Source organism: Pezoporus occidentalis, unplaced genomic scaffold (assembly GCF_034315485.1).
Source record: "Pezoporus occidentalis ecotype Australia unplaced genomic scaffold, CSIRO_AGI_Poc_V1 ctg17, whole genome shotgun sequence".
NCBI lineage: Eukaryota > Metazoa > Chordata > Aves > Psittaciformes > Psittacidae > Pezoporus > Pezoporus occidentalis.
In genome coordinates, this window is record NW_026913531.1 from 5,609,373 (window position 1) to 5,626,210 (window position 16,838).

Consider the following 16,838-nt stretch of genomic DNA (forward strand, 5'->3'; position numbering starts at 1 on the left):
GTTTTATGGGTGAATTGCTCGCCCAGATTACTGCATTTTTGTAAGGTAGAATTGAGAAATAAGTTTTAAAAACCCTCACGTCAGACTTAGAGAACAAAAAGACCAGCAGTATTATATAATGTATAATCACTTCCTGCAGTGTCTTGCAGCAGGTTCTTTCGTCCTGCAATAAAAGCAATTAGATTTTGAGTCTCCAAACACTGGAATGCAGCCGAATGTGTATTGAAGGTTCTGAAGTTCTTCAAAGTGTTTACAGTTAGATGGCTTGTGTTAGTTCCACGAAATGCTTCAGCTGTTAATGTAAAGACCTGTGTTATCTTTCCAGGAAGGACCTGGAGACTCATTAAAAACCTTCGCTGTGCTTTTAAATAGATCTTGGTCTATAGCTGTAACAAGAAACCTAAATATGACTTCTGAAACCGATTTTGCTACAAACTGTTTTCTTATCATTTCATATAAGCCAAGAAATCTCTTCTAAATAGTGTTATAAAGCAACTCATGGAAAACTGGGTTAATTTTTTTTTTCCTAAAATGATTTAGAAAATGATGTTAGGTTTTGTGTAGGAAAGCCTGAAAATATTTGGAATTAAATCTGATGAAATGCCATGTGAGCATTGTTTGTCTCATCTGAAGCCTTGACAACTTTCACTTACGAAAATTTATACTCTGGTGTTAAAAGTTTTTAGGGCTTTTTATTGCTAACAAAAGTTAGTAGTATTTTCATGTGTTCATAGTTGCAAATGTAGGCTTCACGTAAAGTTTAAAAATTCAACTGTTTTCTAAGATAATAGCAGACATACCCAGCAGTCACAAAGCAGGAATGGCAAGCTCTGCACTGTGAACATTCTTCCCAGAACAGTTCCTGTGTGGCAGATGCAGTAAAGTGGTTGAAGTGTCCCTATATAGTGTGAATACTTTCAGCTTGTCTATTTTAACCATCTGTCATACGCAGAGTTTGTGCCACATTTGGTGTTCATCCACATCTCTGGTGCATCTGACATCTCATTTATACAGCAGAACCACAGTAGTTTCACTGTGAAATGGGTGTTGGTAGAGGAAGAGCCATACATTGTCAGTGGTAGATATAAGGAAAGACGTTAGTGCTGCCAAAAATTCTGATGATCCTTTGTCATTCTTGCCTTTGGCCAAGAGTTGTCATAAGAACAGAAGCTCAAGTTGATTCAGATAACAATTTGTGACTGTATTCTCACTGGCACTATTATCACCGTTAATAGGGTTTCTTTCATGAAAGGAGAATCTTTTAGTGCCCACTGTTTCATGCGATTGTTTATTGATCACAAAGTTATGGTACTGACCTAAGTGGGGTTGATTGAAATATCAGAGTAGATGGTTCTTTTGGCATCAAGCCAAGTGTAAGGGCAAAATGGAAGCTGGAAAAAGTTGTTGAGCAACAGGAGAAGTGAATTCACCAGGACTGAGAACCAAAAAGGGCAGCAAGACAAGTTTTGTGCAGTGCTAATAGGAGAAACAGAAGCTGAGAATGCATGAAGCATTATGCAGCTGGGAGAGAAATGCAGCGGCGCTTGAGCAGCAGCTAGCATTTACTGAGTGTTAGTAGCTATTCTTTAGCCTGTGTATGAGTTGGGTGTAGCAGAAACACAGTATGTCAGATGAAGGTGTGGAGCATAAGCAAGAAAAGACTAGTCATTTTTCTTATGGAAAAAGGACCACAGAGCCCCTGTGGAGTTGAAACTTTTGGATCTTTAATCTGCCAAGAACTGAAATTTTGAGGAAGCCACAGGTGAGCAGCATCTTTGAACATTAGGCTGCAGGTAACTATGTGCAAGTGAACATAGGCCAGAAAAAGCAGCTTAACTGCTAGTATTGTAAAAAAGATCACCAGAAACAAATCCTGCAGTAAGTAGAGTCCTTCACTTAGTAGAGAAATCCCTAGAGCTGAAAACTGTGTTTGACTTTAACCGTAAGGGTCACATGGTGGGGATGTCTGAGCCACATCCCAACCATGGGGTGGGGATGGCTGAGCCACAGACTGAGGGTCTGAATACTGGTTTTGCCACTAGTGGCTACAGTAACACTGCATGTGTATTCTACTACACTGAAATATTTGAATACTGTCTGTCAAGACCTAAGAAAAAGTTGTAATCTACTTAGTAACTGTAAACGGCTGTCCAAATGCGGCTTCCTTATATAGGTACTCTGTCTTTACATACCGTGCTGAATAAAGGCTCATGTGTGTGAATAAGGATGAGAGAATATCTCCTGCCCCACCAGGAAGTGTGTGGTACAGCCAGTATCTTTTTCATTATGTTGGTCTAAATTTCTCCCTTGTCATTAAAAAATGGCTCCTTATCTTCATTTATCTTTTCTTTTGCATTTCCTGTTTCAGTAGTTGTTTCCTTTCCCTTAAGAAAACCAGAGGCAGGTATCATTTCCCACAAACTTATTCCCTGTCCTGTTTTTTCCCCCTAGGTTTTAAAGGACACATCTGAGATTTATTTTTTTTGTCTTAAAGCCTTAGATTGTTTTAAAGCCTACTGGTCCAAAATGTGAGTGCTGGTGGGTATATTTTTGTGTCACTCTCACCGTGTTACTCGCATTCTCTGCACAGTCTGAGAGGCTTTCCAGAAAAGAGGGTTGATAGATATACTTAGCTTCCTTACCACTCTACATTCTCTTAACAGGCTTTTAATGAAATTTGCAGTAAAGACACCTATAAGTACTGTTTTGGGTTTGTTTTCTTTTTTTTTTGTTGGTGTTTTTTTTCACTAGAGAACTTTTTATTCTGGATTTTGATTTGCAGACTGTCAAAAACTACTGAGCCTCCTTTCATTCATTATTTTGTAACTCGCTTGTCTCTGCACAGTCACTTCCACCATGATCAAGTACTCTACTTTATCAAGTAATACATATTGGTTTTACTCTTCTGTACTGTTCCCCATCATTTCTTTCTGGCAGGAAGGCAGGGTAATGGGTGTGAGGGGAGGAATGCTGTCATATAGTATATGGTAATGTAAAAGAGTGGTATTTACGGGTTTGGGTTTTTCTATATGGAGGTGTATTTAAAATTAGTTTCTGTTTTGTTATAGTACAGGCCTGAATTCAGCTAGGAATGACCTCAATAGTGCCTGTTTTAATGTAATCCCTGCTTGCTGACTGCTGTTCCAAGAATAAAAATTTAAGCCAAAAGATTTAATGAAATCCTTTGGGATTAGTGCTCACTGGGCTGGGGAAATTGCATATCAACCTTTTCTCTGTAATCTAACTGTATGACTTGGTATTTGAATAGGAGGGTATCCAAGAGAGACAACTCTGAGTTCATCAATAATTTACATTTTTGTAAGTTACAAACTTGGTATTTGAGATTCTGTTGCCATAGCAATCCATCTGGGCCTGAAGGGATAGTGTTCTAAGTGGTGGTTGTATAGGGATTCACAGTGTGTGCTTTAAATCCCTTCCAAACTAATCCTCAGATCTGTTTTGTGACTTATTTGAGGTTTTCTCAAAATCAGTGTTACTCACAGTAAAAAGTTTATGCTGAGCAAATTAAGCCCATAAAATATTAGGCTATGCATATCATTAAGGACTGTAAAGTTCATAATATATGGCAATTTCTGTTTCAATATGTGAAGCAATTAATAAATGCCTACAACTCCATTTTTTTCAAAATACATTTAAATTTTTGTACATTATGCAACTAGAAATTATCCACACGCTATGCTAGTTATTAGCTAATTTGAACTTCATAATCGAATGCTAGCCTCATTTTCCCAGATGTCAGTTCTGTTGTTTTACAGGATATCTGTCTATTCATAATACTTTATAACTTCCACTTTCAATTAATCTGATTTTCTCTCATATTGCAGAATCACAGCATGGTTTGGCTTGAAAAGGACCTTAAGATCATCTAATTCTAGCACCCCTGCCGGGGGCAGGGACGTCTCACACTAGACTATGTCATCCAAGGTTCGGTCTAACTTGGTCTTGAACATTGCCGGGGATGGAGCATTTCCCACCTCCTTGGCCAACCTGTTCTAGTGCTTCACCACCCTCACAGTAAAGAGCTTCTTCTTTTTATCTAACCTGAACTTCCTCTGTTTAAGTTTAAACCAATTACCCCTTGTTCTGTCCCTCCAGTCCTTGTAGACCCCCTTCAGATATTTGAAGGCTGCTGTGAGGTCTTCACGTGTCCTTCTCTTTTCTAAAGCGGAGGATAAGCTCTGCAGTTTCCATTTTCATTTCTAACATTACTGGAGCTGGGTTTTGAGGCAGAGCTGCTAAATTCAGCTGCTTCTTTTCTGAAGTTTGGTTTAAATTTTCTTATTTTGCCACCCAAAATTATTGTTCAAAACCTCCTATATAGGCCACATAAATAGATGTTCTCAGGTTTGAAAGACGATCAATAAGGTCCTCAGCAAACCAGCAAACCTAGGCTGTTTCAGCTCTGTCAAAAACAAAGCCCTTCTGAAACTGATTTCTAGAGCTTTTAGTTCTGTTAACAAAAACATTGTCCACTTGTGCTCCCAAACTGTCACTAAACCATAATGACAATGTATTAGCAGCTCTTTATTATTCCAAAGTAAAAAGATTCGGTTTTCAAAATTATTCCTCAGTGTTTGAAAAGAGAAATATTCAAATAGCAGCCATATGCTCTACTAATGAGTGTTTAGCCCATGATCCTAAACAGACAAAAATTCTTTCTTCATGGAGCTTGTGGAAGATCACACGGTTCTTTCAGGCTGTAAAATTAGTAATAGACTAAAGCAACTGCAGATGGCTGAAAAGATCTTGAGAAATCTTTAATTACCATGCAGCTTCCCTTTCGTCTTCTCCATTGCAGTCCACAATGAATAGTGAAGTTTGTAATAGAAGGGGCTTATTTTTGCCATGATTCTGTGATGCTAAAAATGTTCTTTGTCACCTGTAATAAATGTAAATCTACTCTGTTGCTAAGTTAAACAAGAGTTTCCTGAGAAAAATGGCAAAGAATCCTTCCTTGCAGCGGAGTAGGGTTTTGTTTCATGAGCAAAGGTATGGATGTATATATTCTTAAATTCAGTGTAGTCAACTCCACTTTGTTTATTTTACAGGTCCATTTCTTCTACCCCAGCTTAATGGGACTGTTTTCATAACCAGTTACCAGTAAAGGTGACTGGGAACAGGCAGCTTAGAATTAACTAAAAAAAAAGCTTTGTTTTGATTGCTTTTGCATGTCCTTACGACTAACTGAAGTTCAAGGTGATCATTTACATGATTACTTACCCTAAAATTACATGCCCTAAAGTATCTTCTGTAGATACCATTTGTTAAATATTGATTATGCTTCAAAGGGATATTACAAGATGTATCCAGGCATATCAAAATGTGTTTGTGTTGGTATTTCCAATGGCTTCATTAGGAAGAGTCTTCCCTTGCAAATATTGCCGAAATGAAAATGGATCTTTGGAAGATACTAGTGGTATGACAGATGCTATTTGTAGCTCTGGAAATATGGTTGTCACTGCAGGGGATCTCCTGCACTGAAGACTCATAGGAGTCCATAACCAAGGGTTAATGAAGTAATCTTCCAACACATCTCATAAAAAATAGCCTGTGTTTAATAGTAAGTGATAGAAACATAGTTTAATTTCTCTGGTCATTTTTTGATCTTTCTCTAGGAATGCAAATCTTTCCTGTTTATTTCTCTTTATATATTTTTAGCTCTGCAGATCCTTGAAAAGAGTGCTGCTGTTAAGTCTCCTTGATAAGTGTTAATTTTTATAGATTGGGTTTTACTAATTTATTCCAGATCGGCATTATGCTTTTCATGTTTTAGAAATTCCATCTGTCAGCTTCAAGGGAGCAGGCGGGCTGACTCTGCACTTAATGAAGCACCACACTTATTCATGGTTTCACTTACATTTGTTTCTGTAGCACATAGCCTGTATTTTTGTTCAGTTATTCCCAATTAATACTCAAGTAAACATCTCCTCTCCTCTCCTCTCCTCTCCTCTCTTCTCCTCTCCTCTCCTCTCCTCTCCTCTCCTCTCCTCTCCTCTCCTCTCCTCTCCTCTCCTCTCCTCTCCTCTCCTCTCCTCTCCTCTCCTCTCCTCTCCTCTCCTCTCCTCTCCTCTCCTCTCCTCTCCTCTCCTCTCCTCTCTCCTCTCCTCTCTCCCCTTTTCTCCCTTCCCCTTCCCTCTCTTCTGTTTTTTTCTCTCTTTGCAGCAGAAGGAAATAGTTAAATCTTCTGAAAGGCTCAGTAATAATTTGACACAGCTTGACACAGACAGCTTAGAGAAACAGGGGAAGATTAAGACAGTGTACCGCAGAGCAGGTGTGACTCTGTTTATTTCTCTAAGGCACTTGCAGCTAGCTACCTCTACTCAAATGCAAGATGTACACAGAGACCTGAACCAAAACCCTGACTTTCAACCCCAGGAGAAGGTTGGGATTAGAGCTTTTAATTGAAGCCTGTCTCTGAGTATATCTGAATTTCAAATCCTTCAGTTTGTGAAGGCTTGAATGAGAGGGGAAGGCAAAGTTTTGGTTGAACCAATTCAAGAGGTATTTGAGTACAGGAGCTGAGATTAGGTCTGTCATAACCTGAACTAGGATATTGATACAGCTAGTAAGGAACACTAAGCTATGTAGGGCCTGTTAAGACTAATGTCAGATGTGTTACAAGCTCTGGGATAGAAATTAGTTGATCCCACAGCTATGTTTTGCACTAGCATCTGACCTTTTGGAATTAGGGTTTCATGTATCATCCATCTAGCTTTACATTGGGCAGGTGCTCCAGAACCCCTCACCAATGTCTAGGACATAACAAAATAGGCTCTAAGAAGAGTTCCAAAAAGTTTAAAACTTAATAACAAGATAATATTGTATGCTCAGGATTATGGAGCCCTCAGCTCCATAGCTTTGTTACCTAATAGGTTTGTTCAGTAGAGTGACATGCCAAGTGAGTGATGTCTGGGATATCATAAGTATTGACAGAACTATACAAAAGGCAATATGATTTTTTTTCTACAAAGAAGGAAATTTTGATTTTTTTAATCAGCTATGTTCTGAATCCTTTATTATTTGGGTCTTGAAGGATGGTTAATTTAGAGTGAGATGCTGAATGGAACAGTGATTTCCTTTTTTAAAGACTACAGTATGGCTTGATGTGATGTAGTTTGACAATTTTAGGTAACGGCAGTTTCATGTTCCTATGAAAAAATGGATGTAAAATTAAAAATGCATTTACCTGTCTTGGTAGCTATACATTTGGCTCTCTTTTTCAACTGCATCAGAATTGGTCATCTTCCCACTTAAGTGCCTTCACAGTTTGATCCTGCCTACTTTCATGTTGGTGTTGCCCTTACTGCCCATGAGTCCCAATTTTCTTCCTTCTTTCATGCAACCTTTATTCATGAAAATTGTTAATAGCAAAAAAAAAAAAATACAAAGCTGGTATGCTGTTTTCCTCCAAATCCTGCCTTAAACCTTACCTCCGTTGTGATGCCTGTAAACTGCCCAAGAAAGGCTAAGCAGCTGGTGTGCTGGGATCAGTACTTCTTATGCTAATTGTCTGCATGAAACTGTGGGAGCGAGGCATCAAACACCCCTCTGCAGCGGATTCCACTCTCCTCCAGAAGTAATATGGAGAAGCTGTGGCTGTTGTTGGATGTACATATTATTTCCTCCTTAGCACCTCAGTGTAATGAGTTAATCCAGCCAAGATACAATACAGCATGAGAATTTAAATTTGACCAGAGGATTGCCAGCCTCACAGGTGTGAAAGCCTGCCACCTTCCCTGAACGGAGAAGAGCTGCAGGTGCCCAGATGCAGTTAGATGCCCAGAATTTGCTGTGAGGTTTCAAAAGAGATTTGTCCCGAGTCTGTGGCATTCCTATCTCTGCTGCTATTGTAAGACCTAGGGCTGGAAACTTTGCTTTTTCAGGAAAAGGAGCGATACAGATTTTTTCCTCTGGACACTTTCACAAAAAAACCTGAGGCTTTAAATCTTGGAGGAAACCAAAACTAAATGTGAAATTGTTAAACTTCTATGGCACAAGTGAAATTAGGTAGTTACTTTTGTATAGATGATAAATGCATGTATTTGTTTTTCTTACAGAAACGTGGAGTCCTGAATAAAGAGAGAGAAGAGAGTTAAGCACACACTCTGTATTGCAAACAGTAAGTGACCAGACTACAAACTCTGAAACCAAACACTCTTTGTACTTCCATTTCTTTTTTGTTTGTTTGGGTTGGTTTGGTTTTTGTTCACAGTTCTTTTAACACACATAATAAATCAGTGCATTGAGCATTTCTGCCTCTTATCCAACTCACTTTCATTTAACAGGGCTAGACTTTTACTAATCCTATAATCATTTTAGGTAAGAGGCACAGATAATCCACACAATGTGTCTTCAGCACTGCCCATACTGAGAATATTTTCTTCTCAAGTTAGAGTGTATCATAATACTAGAATGTACCAAGCTAAAAACAATATTGCTGTTATTATTATCACATTTGTTCACACCTGAGATTTTGCAGAAAAACAGGTTTATCAGTGTAATCAAATCTTGTTGGGTTAGCACACAAATAAGATTTTTATGGGTTTGTATTAACCACTTAATCACTAGCTAATTGTTCTGAACTACCCTGGTCATGGCTGTGCTGTTCACTGCACAGTATCTTCAATCACAGTGAACATCAGGAGATTAAGACTACTCACTGAGACAAGAAAATGAGCTATGGTTCTGTTGTGGATGATTTCTGTCATCCCTTGAAAGAAATCTCAGATTGCTGGTTAAGTGCCAGTCGTGATGCAGTACAGAGCAGACTCTGCTTTTATTGCCAATCCTAAACCATATGCCCTGGGAAACATAGCAGGTTATATGGGTGTACTACATTGCTGGGTATTAAAAGGTAGCAATATAGTTGGAGAACCAATGTGAAGGCATTTCTATTAACAGTTTTAACAAAACAGTGCATCTGTGCTAGGTGTTAATAGAGCTTGCCTTTTCGTGGGAGAAGACTGTGGACAGTAAGTAATGTACAGAGTATATGTGCTCTTCAGCACCATTCTGCTTCTAGAATGTACATTTGACAGTATGTAATGCAGAACTGAAGGAATTTTATTGACACATATGAAATCTCTCTTCATGTAGCTAAACTGGTGTATGGAACAGACTAGTTTTTGATAAAAATAAATCTTGAATATTTTTTGGCAAACAGCAAAAATAAAACTTTGGTGGAAAAGAATATGTATAAACCTCTTAGAATCTTCCCGATCTTTGGCAAAGTTTGAGCTTGCTGTTTCTAGTACCAAATAGGAAGTCTGCAGACCAAGAGCATTGCTGATGTTGTTGTTGGGTAATAATGCAAATAATACCATATGCCTGTATCTAAGGAATTTGTGAAGGGTTGCAGCATAGTGTAACAGGGTTCAGCTCTTGCAATTTTTATTTGACATGTGGAAAGATATGGTGGAACTTTTAGGAGTTGTTATTTAACACATGGGATACCTTCAACTAAATCAGTTATGCTTTTCCCCCAGACCTTATGTTTTGGCATCAGGTGACTGACAATTACATGCATAAATATTAGCAATTTCACACAAGTTGTGTAACTCAACTAGTGTATGTATACAAAAAACAGTAGTTGTTGGAGGCCTGTTTGTAGAAAGTAGATTTCACTACTGCAGACACTCCAGAACTTTCTCCTCACTTGTATTCCTGTGTCAAGTGGCGAGAAGTACCAGGCAGCAGTTTCAGAATAGTGTGGATTTGTGTATAGTGAGAAAAAATTAATCAACTAATATTGGTACTCCATCACGTAAAATTTTTCTCTCCCCTGCTGGCAGAATAGGTTGACAGAACCTTTTCATAGTATCCATCAGTTAATTTTATCAGTCATGCTATTATGATTATAAACTACAAATGATCTAACAATGAATATATAATTACAGAAATGAAACTGTACAGTGGTTATTTAACATTTACAATATGTAATTTATTTAATACTCTCTTTGGAATATACATGAGAAATTAGAATAATAAAACAGAAATAAGATTACATTTATCTCTCATCTGTCATCAGTGAGGAGCAGCTTGATCAGGCTATACATTCAACCATTTAGGGAAGTTCATGTAGGCTACCTCTGGGGTTGGTTAAAACATCCATGTGAACTGTATGTTATTTATATGCTAAGCAACAAGTCATTCTTCTGACACTTTGGATCTTTGCTTTAAAATACTTTTTTCTCCCAACCTTAATTAAAACCTAAATTTTAAAATACCCAGTGCTGAGAGGTAAAAAATAATTGGATTCCAGATATAGGAAGAAGATAAAATTAATATTGTTCTTATTAAGAACAGAATACAATAAAAATCATAGCGTACTGTATTTTGTGGGGTTTAATTGTTCTCAGGTTTAAATAGAAGGGCCTGTATCATTTGTCTTTGATATTGCAAAAGGTTGATGTCATCTTTTGTGGAGGAGGAAAAAAATCTTGCAACATGTGCTCCAAAAAAGGTGCCCATTTGACCTCCACATAGTCATCAGCAATCAGATTTCATTTGCCGCATGCTGTATTTTATCAGATAATCAACATATCTGGTGGCTGCTGGTTAATAACAGCTTTTTTCATTTTTGTTTAATAAAGGCAAGTGGCATAAATTAGGGTGCTGCACAAACGAAGCGCTTATACAAGAGGATGATGGCCAGACTGTGTTCTGTGAGCAAATAGAGGAAGTTTGCCCTACTGAAAATCATTGTATGGGCAGTTTGACTCCATTATGTGTAGGAAAACTAAATTCATGCACATGAGCACGCAATGTTACCATTGTTTACTCTAATATCTATTTCAAAAGCTACCATGGTTTATATTTTGCTATTTACTATAGTATATCTAGAGGTGTGTAAAGTACCGTAAATGAAGTAGCTACATGAAGGGTTCCTAGGTTTGGAAGAGACAGTTTTGTAAAAACTGATTTTATGAGCCTTCAAAAAGAAATGACCCTGTGGTTTCTGAATGTTCGCTGCTAATAGCAATAATCTTCCCTTGCATTACGATTTTAATCTTTCATTGCAATATAGTAATCTAGAAGCAGCATGGAAGCGCCCTCATTCCCTCTGCTCCCAGGTTTTGTCATTGCCCATTAAAATTCATGTGCGTGTACTGCAGGCTTGCATAAAATAGTTCATTTGAGTGTTCACACTACCTGAATTCTTTAATGAGGTCTTCCCCTAAATTAGTTTCACTTTTTTTCACTTAAATTAGTTTCTTTTTTCTCCCTGGGTGGAAGCGTGAACTTCCAGCGAATTATATAGCAGCACTGGCATAGTGCAAAGGTTTTTTATTTTGGCTCTGTTTTGGTTATCATGTTGAGACTATTCAGAGTAGTATATTCTCTGTGACTCATATGCTTACAGAATTCTGTGCCTCAAAACCTCATTTTTCTTTTTTCTTTTTTTTTTTTTTAATCGATCTTGTAGTGCAGGCACAGCTTTGCATTTTTAAATGTGAGATCTCTGACACGGATTTAGATTCTGTACTGCTTTGAGGTATGCTAGTTATGCAACCTAATTTTACAAAATGGCTCTGTGTTTGTACTTCCCTGGGGCTTCAGTTTAGATGTCATCTATCATTTTAGCACCATGATTGATTACTCTCTACTATTTAATCTATCTGCTGCAGCTTCTCAGATTTTTCTTCAATTGGTAAACACATACTTTTCTGAACACATTTTCAAACGATGTGTTTTCCAAGTGCCCCAGAAATCATGTAATCATATTTTTCTCAGCTAGGATTTTAACTATTTCAGCCATTCAATGGTTTTCATAAATTTATTGTCTGATATTTTATCTATTACTTGGAAGTTTTGCATTGGAAATCTGTGCTGTATTTTCCATTTTTCAATGTTATTGCACATATTTAGTGTGAAATATAAGTGTTTTTATCAACTGCTTCCTTGTTCCAGCAAAAAACAGTAAAAGAAATAAGCACACTTTTTAAGCATAGGAGCCAGATGCAGGGGCTGCTGCTGCATTAGACTTTAACAGCCTTTGCACGTTAGGTTTCAAAAGCAAAATACTAGATTAATTTGCTGGTTGGAATTTCACAAGCCAGCTTCAGTCAGTAGGGTTAGCATGTGCTTGTTTTCTTGTCTTGTAGACTGTGTTCCTGTACTGTAATTTGCTATTTTTAGACTTTACATTGAATATCAACTTGGCTATGGCTGTAAATCAGACTTTTTCAGAATAACACCGAGTTTCCACTTAAAAACGGGTTGGGTTTTTCTGCATTAAATCATACTATGTATACAAATGGCAGCGTTTTTACACAGTTACTGGGGTAACTTCCAGGAAGCTACTATAATGAACTGTTTCTATGATCCATATCAAAGACATTTTAATATCAAAATTTCTTTTTCCCCACAGTTTTCATTACGGATCTATGTTATCTGTGTTTATGAATGGGGAGGTTGGTCATTTGTTTGGATTTTTTTACTTTTTAGTTACTGACTGCATTTAATATTTGTGATTAAAATCTCTCAGTAAGAAAAATTATACTGTGTCATCATAATGCAGCTTTGCTGACGTTAGTAACTGCTATTGCAGTCCTGTCTCTAAATACAATCAGACAAAATGAATAGACATCTGCAGTGCTGCGTGCTTTTTGGAGGTGGTTTGGTGTTCTTTTTTTTATGAGAACGGGCTTTAATCAGCACTTGCCTTTGTTTTGGAATTCTTAATCTCTTTGCACAATCCTCTTTTAGAGACTGCCAGGTTAGCTTTGGATATATATCTTTGTAATTCCTGCTAGGTGGATTCCAGCCCACATTTTGTTAGAGAATTAGAGACAGCCAGTTCTGTCACTGTTCTGTTACTGTCCTTGTAATGACTCACACTTCAATTAGGAACTTTGAGGACAGAATTTCTTGTCAACTCTGCTATTTTTCATTTATGGTGCGTGAAGGTTAACTCAAAAGATAGCTAATGTGATACAAGTGATTATGTATAATTCAGGTTAAGGTGACTCCTCAGTATGGAGTTGGTGGAAGCTAAGTAGCATTATTTGGCAGGTTTGGATACTCTCCAAGTATGAGTCTGTTGCCTTCTTTCAGTGTTTTGCACTATAAATCTTACTTTGAAGACATATAGCCATCATAAATGTCACATCTTGACAGCTTTTCTTATGCGAATGAAACTCATTCAAATCAGTACTCAGGAATGAGAAAAGATGCATTTTTAAGTTATGAGTGTATTGACATTTCCGAAAATACAAAGAAAATAGGAAATTCCATTATTCACTTCTCCATGTAAATAAAAATGTTTTGCAAAGCCATTACTAAAGATATCACATAAAAATATGTTTTATGATATTAGTCTGCTGTGTTTCTATCGATAGGTGAGGTGCATGAAAATAGGCACTGTAGAATTTTTCTTGCAATAAATAATTTTGAAAATGCAAAATTCAAAAGTATGTTAGAAAAAAGAGATTTCTTAGATTAGGATTTTGGGATGGAGGGTGTGCATACTTTAGAACAGCTAGAAATTAAGAGTGATTAGGGATGCTCTGGAATATATTAGCAGTGCGTCTGCAGTGTGTTTCTGGTTCTGTATCTTCAGTTCTGTACTGCAAGATAAAGAGGCAAAGACATGGTTTTGCTGTGAGAGGGGCCTTGGCACAAGGGTTCTTACAGCAGTAGTAATTGATGTATTTCATACTTGTGACTCTTGTAGCTATGCTAATAAATGGAACAACAGTCATCTGAGCTGAAGGCACAAGTTGTTGAACATGATGGTCATAAAGCTCATAAAAAATAGGCCATATTTACAATCTCTCCAGTTAAAAAAACTTTAGGTAAGCCATTGAAGATACTAAGATTGTGGTTTTTTTTCCATGAGCCATGTGTTTGGGGTTTTTTCTTAGTTCTCCCCAATTCCCATAACTGCCAAACCTCCAAAATCTTGAGGTTTAGAAGGGTATTTTTTCTAGTGGAAAGGAGAGGTTTTCATGCAGTCACATGGATCCAGGAGCTGGAGCTTCCAAAGATAACTCCCAAACATTTATTGTGAAGTCTGGCAATACTGTGTAAAATGCGTGATAGCCTAGAGGTCTCTGTTAGTTCTGTGCAGCAGTACACTTTGATCTTTCATATAATAGGTCTCGCAATACCTTTTCATTTCTAAGAGAAAGAGTGCCTAGGCTGCTCTTACACCATAAGCCTGTTTCACTCATCCTTACAAGTTGTGATGCCAAGTGAGAACATTTGGTTTAGGAAGAAGGATGGGAAAAAAGAAATAAGATGTCATTTAGACTGTGCAACCTTAACCACTTTTGATGGGATTTTGCTCTTGGAAGTGAGTCTCAGCATTTGCAAATTTAGTTTAAATGAAATGCTTAACACCAACAGAGTTTATTTAAAGATCTAATTTTCCTTCAGGGATAATAATTTTAAGAACTTTAAACTGCATTAAACCATTAGTTAATAAACCGCTAGCTATTAAACTGTTAATAGTTTATCCTGTAGATAACAGTGATTCCTTTCGGAGAGTTATGGTCTATTGGGCAAATATGCATTTAGGGAAGTTTTAAAAAGGAAATTACATCTAAACTTTATATTTATATACTTAGACAATTCTAAAGGAAAATAGAATCAGTAGCTTTTTATATATGAAGCCATATGCTCCTCAAAAAGATCTAAATGTTTGCTGTCTACAGATATGCTTGTAATAAGGAATTGTTACATCTCAGTTGCTATTTTGTTGTCATTTTTGTATTTTCTATGCAGTTTGATTATTTGCAAGCCTCAGTGTCTGAAGCTGTGACCTATCAGTGCAGCCACTCCAGGTATGCTCTGGAAAACCAGTCCACATCCCAATCCTTGTGGGCTAGTTCCATATCCATTTGAAAATAATGAAAGAATTGGAAACCTGACTTGCTTTAAAAAGCAGTTGTTCAAAAAATGGTGGGTTATATGCAATTTATATGAAACCATTGTTAATGCATATATGTTCATATAATGTTTTGCAAGCCCTCTTTATGTTTGTTCTATTTTCACATATATTTTAAAGACTGTTTCCTCCAGAAGTAATAATTGTAATTTTTATTAATAATCTGCTGAGTAGACTCATTATATTAAATCACAACTAGAATTCTACTTACACTTACTGTGATTTGAAGCGTGTGAAAAGCAGTGCCATGCTATCCAACTCCATCATAGATCATACACAGTGGCTTTCAGAGCCTTCTGGCATTCACAAGAGTGTGACAGCTGTACTTTGCCATTCATATGTGGGCTGTCCTTCATGGCTGATCAATACCAAGACTTCATTTCCTCCAGTCTCTTTGTGGCAGTACTAGCAAGGATGACCCTTGCTGTATCCTGAGTTAGAGTGAAGTTTTTCCTGTTCTTGTCGAGCATTTTTAGTGTTATTGTTGGAAGTTCTTTTTTCATTAATGTGTATCTCTTGTGTATCTCTAGCACATTTTCACTGTGCTATTCCAAAATTAACTTTACTTAACTAACTTTACTTTCAGTTGATTTGGGGATTCTTTTTCTTGTTAAATTGTGCTTTGAGCTTGAAGAGTGCTTATGTAGACCCACTACCCAAATCAAAGACAAAAAAAAAATAAATTAGAAGAGAGGGAAAAAAGAAAAGTCATGGAAGAAATCCGGATGTCTGATACTGAAATTTTCCAAGGATGTGTTAGCAGACATAAGCAACTTGCTTAAACCCTCTTAAGTAGCTTTCCTTTTAAAAATGGGCATGGTGGTGCATAACTTTAGAGGAGGTTGGAATTCATTCCTGTGGTGAATTTGATTGTATTGTTACTGGCATGAAAAGAATGAGCTGATACTCTCCCAGTATTACAAAGACTTGTTAGATAAATGTGTTCATCAGTACCTAATTATTTTTGATATGTGCTAAAAGAAACTGAGATTATATCTGTTGTTGAGTAACCATGGCTTAAAAAAAAAAAAAAAAAAAAAAAACAAACAAAAAAAAAACAAAAAAAACCCTTCCTTGGTGTTTCCTAATCTTCTAATCTTGCAAGTACCTGTATAACAATGAACAAATCCTACAAACATCAAACCGAGTTTCTTGCTGCCTTTTTTACCAGTATAAACTCTCCCTCCCTCCCCTGTTCATTCTCCTGGGGAAAAACAGCAGACTTTATAAGCCTGAATAATGAGATGGGGCCAGGGAAGAGGAAAGCTCTGGTGTAATTATCCTAATCTGCTACATATTATTATGACATCTAGCCCTTTATTGCTTCTCATTCTCCTTTCTCCTTTCATTTTTTGTTTATATTCCCATGTTTCTCCCTTTGCTACTGTTTTATTGGCAGCTCTATCTAAATTTAGCTTCTCTTCTAGAGCTATTGTGACCATACTCTTCTGGAAAAGATCCCTCATTCCCTAGGGTCACCTGGTTTGTTTTCTTGTAGCTTCCATAGTTTCTGATTTTTTTCATAAAGTTGCTTTCAAAAAGATAGTAATAGGGGTAAAATGCATCTTCTTTCACTTGTATGTTCTGTAGCAAGGTTGTGACTGACCTTACAGAGAGCTACTTGAGCTAGGATGGAACCTGTTCATGTGATCAGCAATGTGTGTAGACACAGAGAAAGTGCTTGGTTTTATATGCACATTGCCTCTTCCCCATGCCTAGGTATCTTACTGTTATACTATAGAACAGTGAGGGAACCTGGGGTTTGTACCTATTCTCTCTGCAAGTATTTGTTTCCTTGACATAAGCTCAGAGCTCTTTGGGCATCTTTTCATCCCAGTCAGCAAACTGTCTTTATAGCTTTGCTTCTTTACTTCCTTTTATACATACTGTGGGAATAGGGATATAAAGTTACATTGCTTCAGGTAGA

The 16,838-nt window shown here is 37.1% G+C and overlaps 1 protein-coding gene across 4 annotated transcripts in view; it reads left to right on the forward strand.

The window, feature by feature from the left end:
* SYT1 (synaptotagmin 1) overlaps positions 1 to 16,838 on the forward strand; it is a 355,083-nt gene that overhangs the window by 118,944 nt on the left and 219,301 nt on the right. For 3 of the 4 annotated variants that reach the window (XM_062613815.1, XM_062613814.1, XM_062613818.1), the window contains exon 2: positions 8,079 to 8,140. The exons of the other annotated variant lie outside the window; for it this stretch is intronic. The gene's annotated coding sequence lies outside the window, so the exon portion shown is untranslated. The remainder of the gene's footprint in view (positions 1 to 8,078; positions 8,141 to 16,838) is intronic. 4 annotated transcript variants of the gene reach the window in all.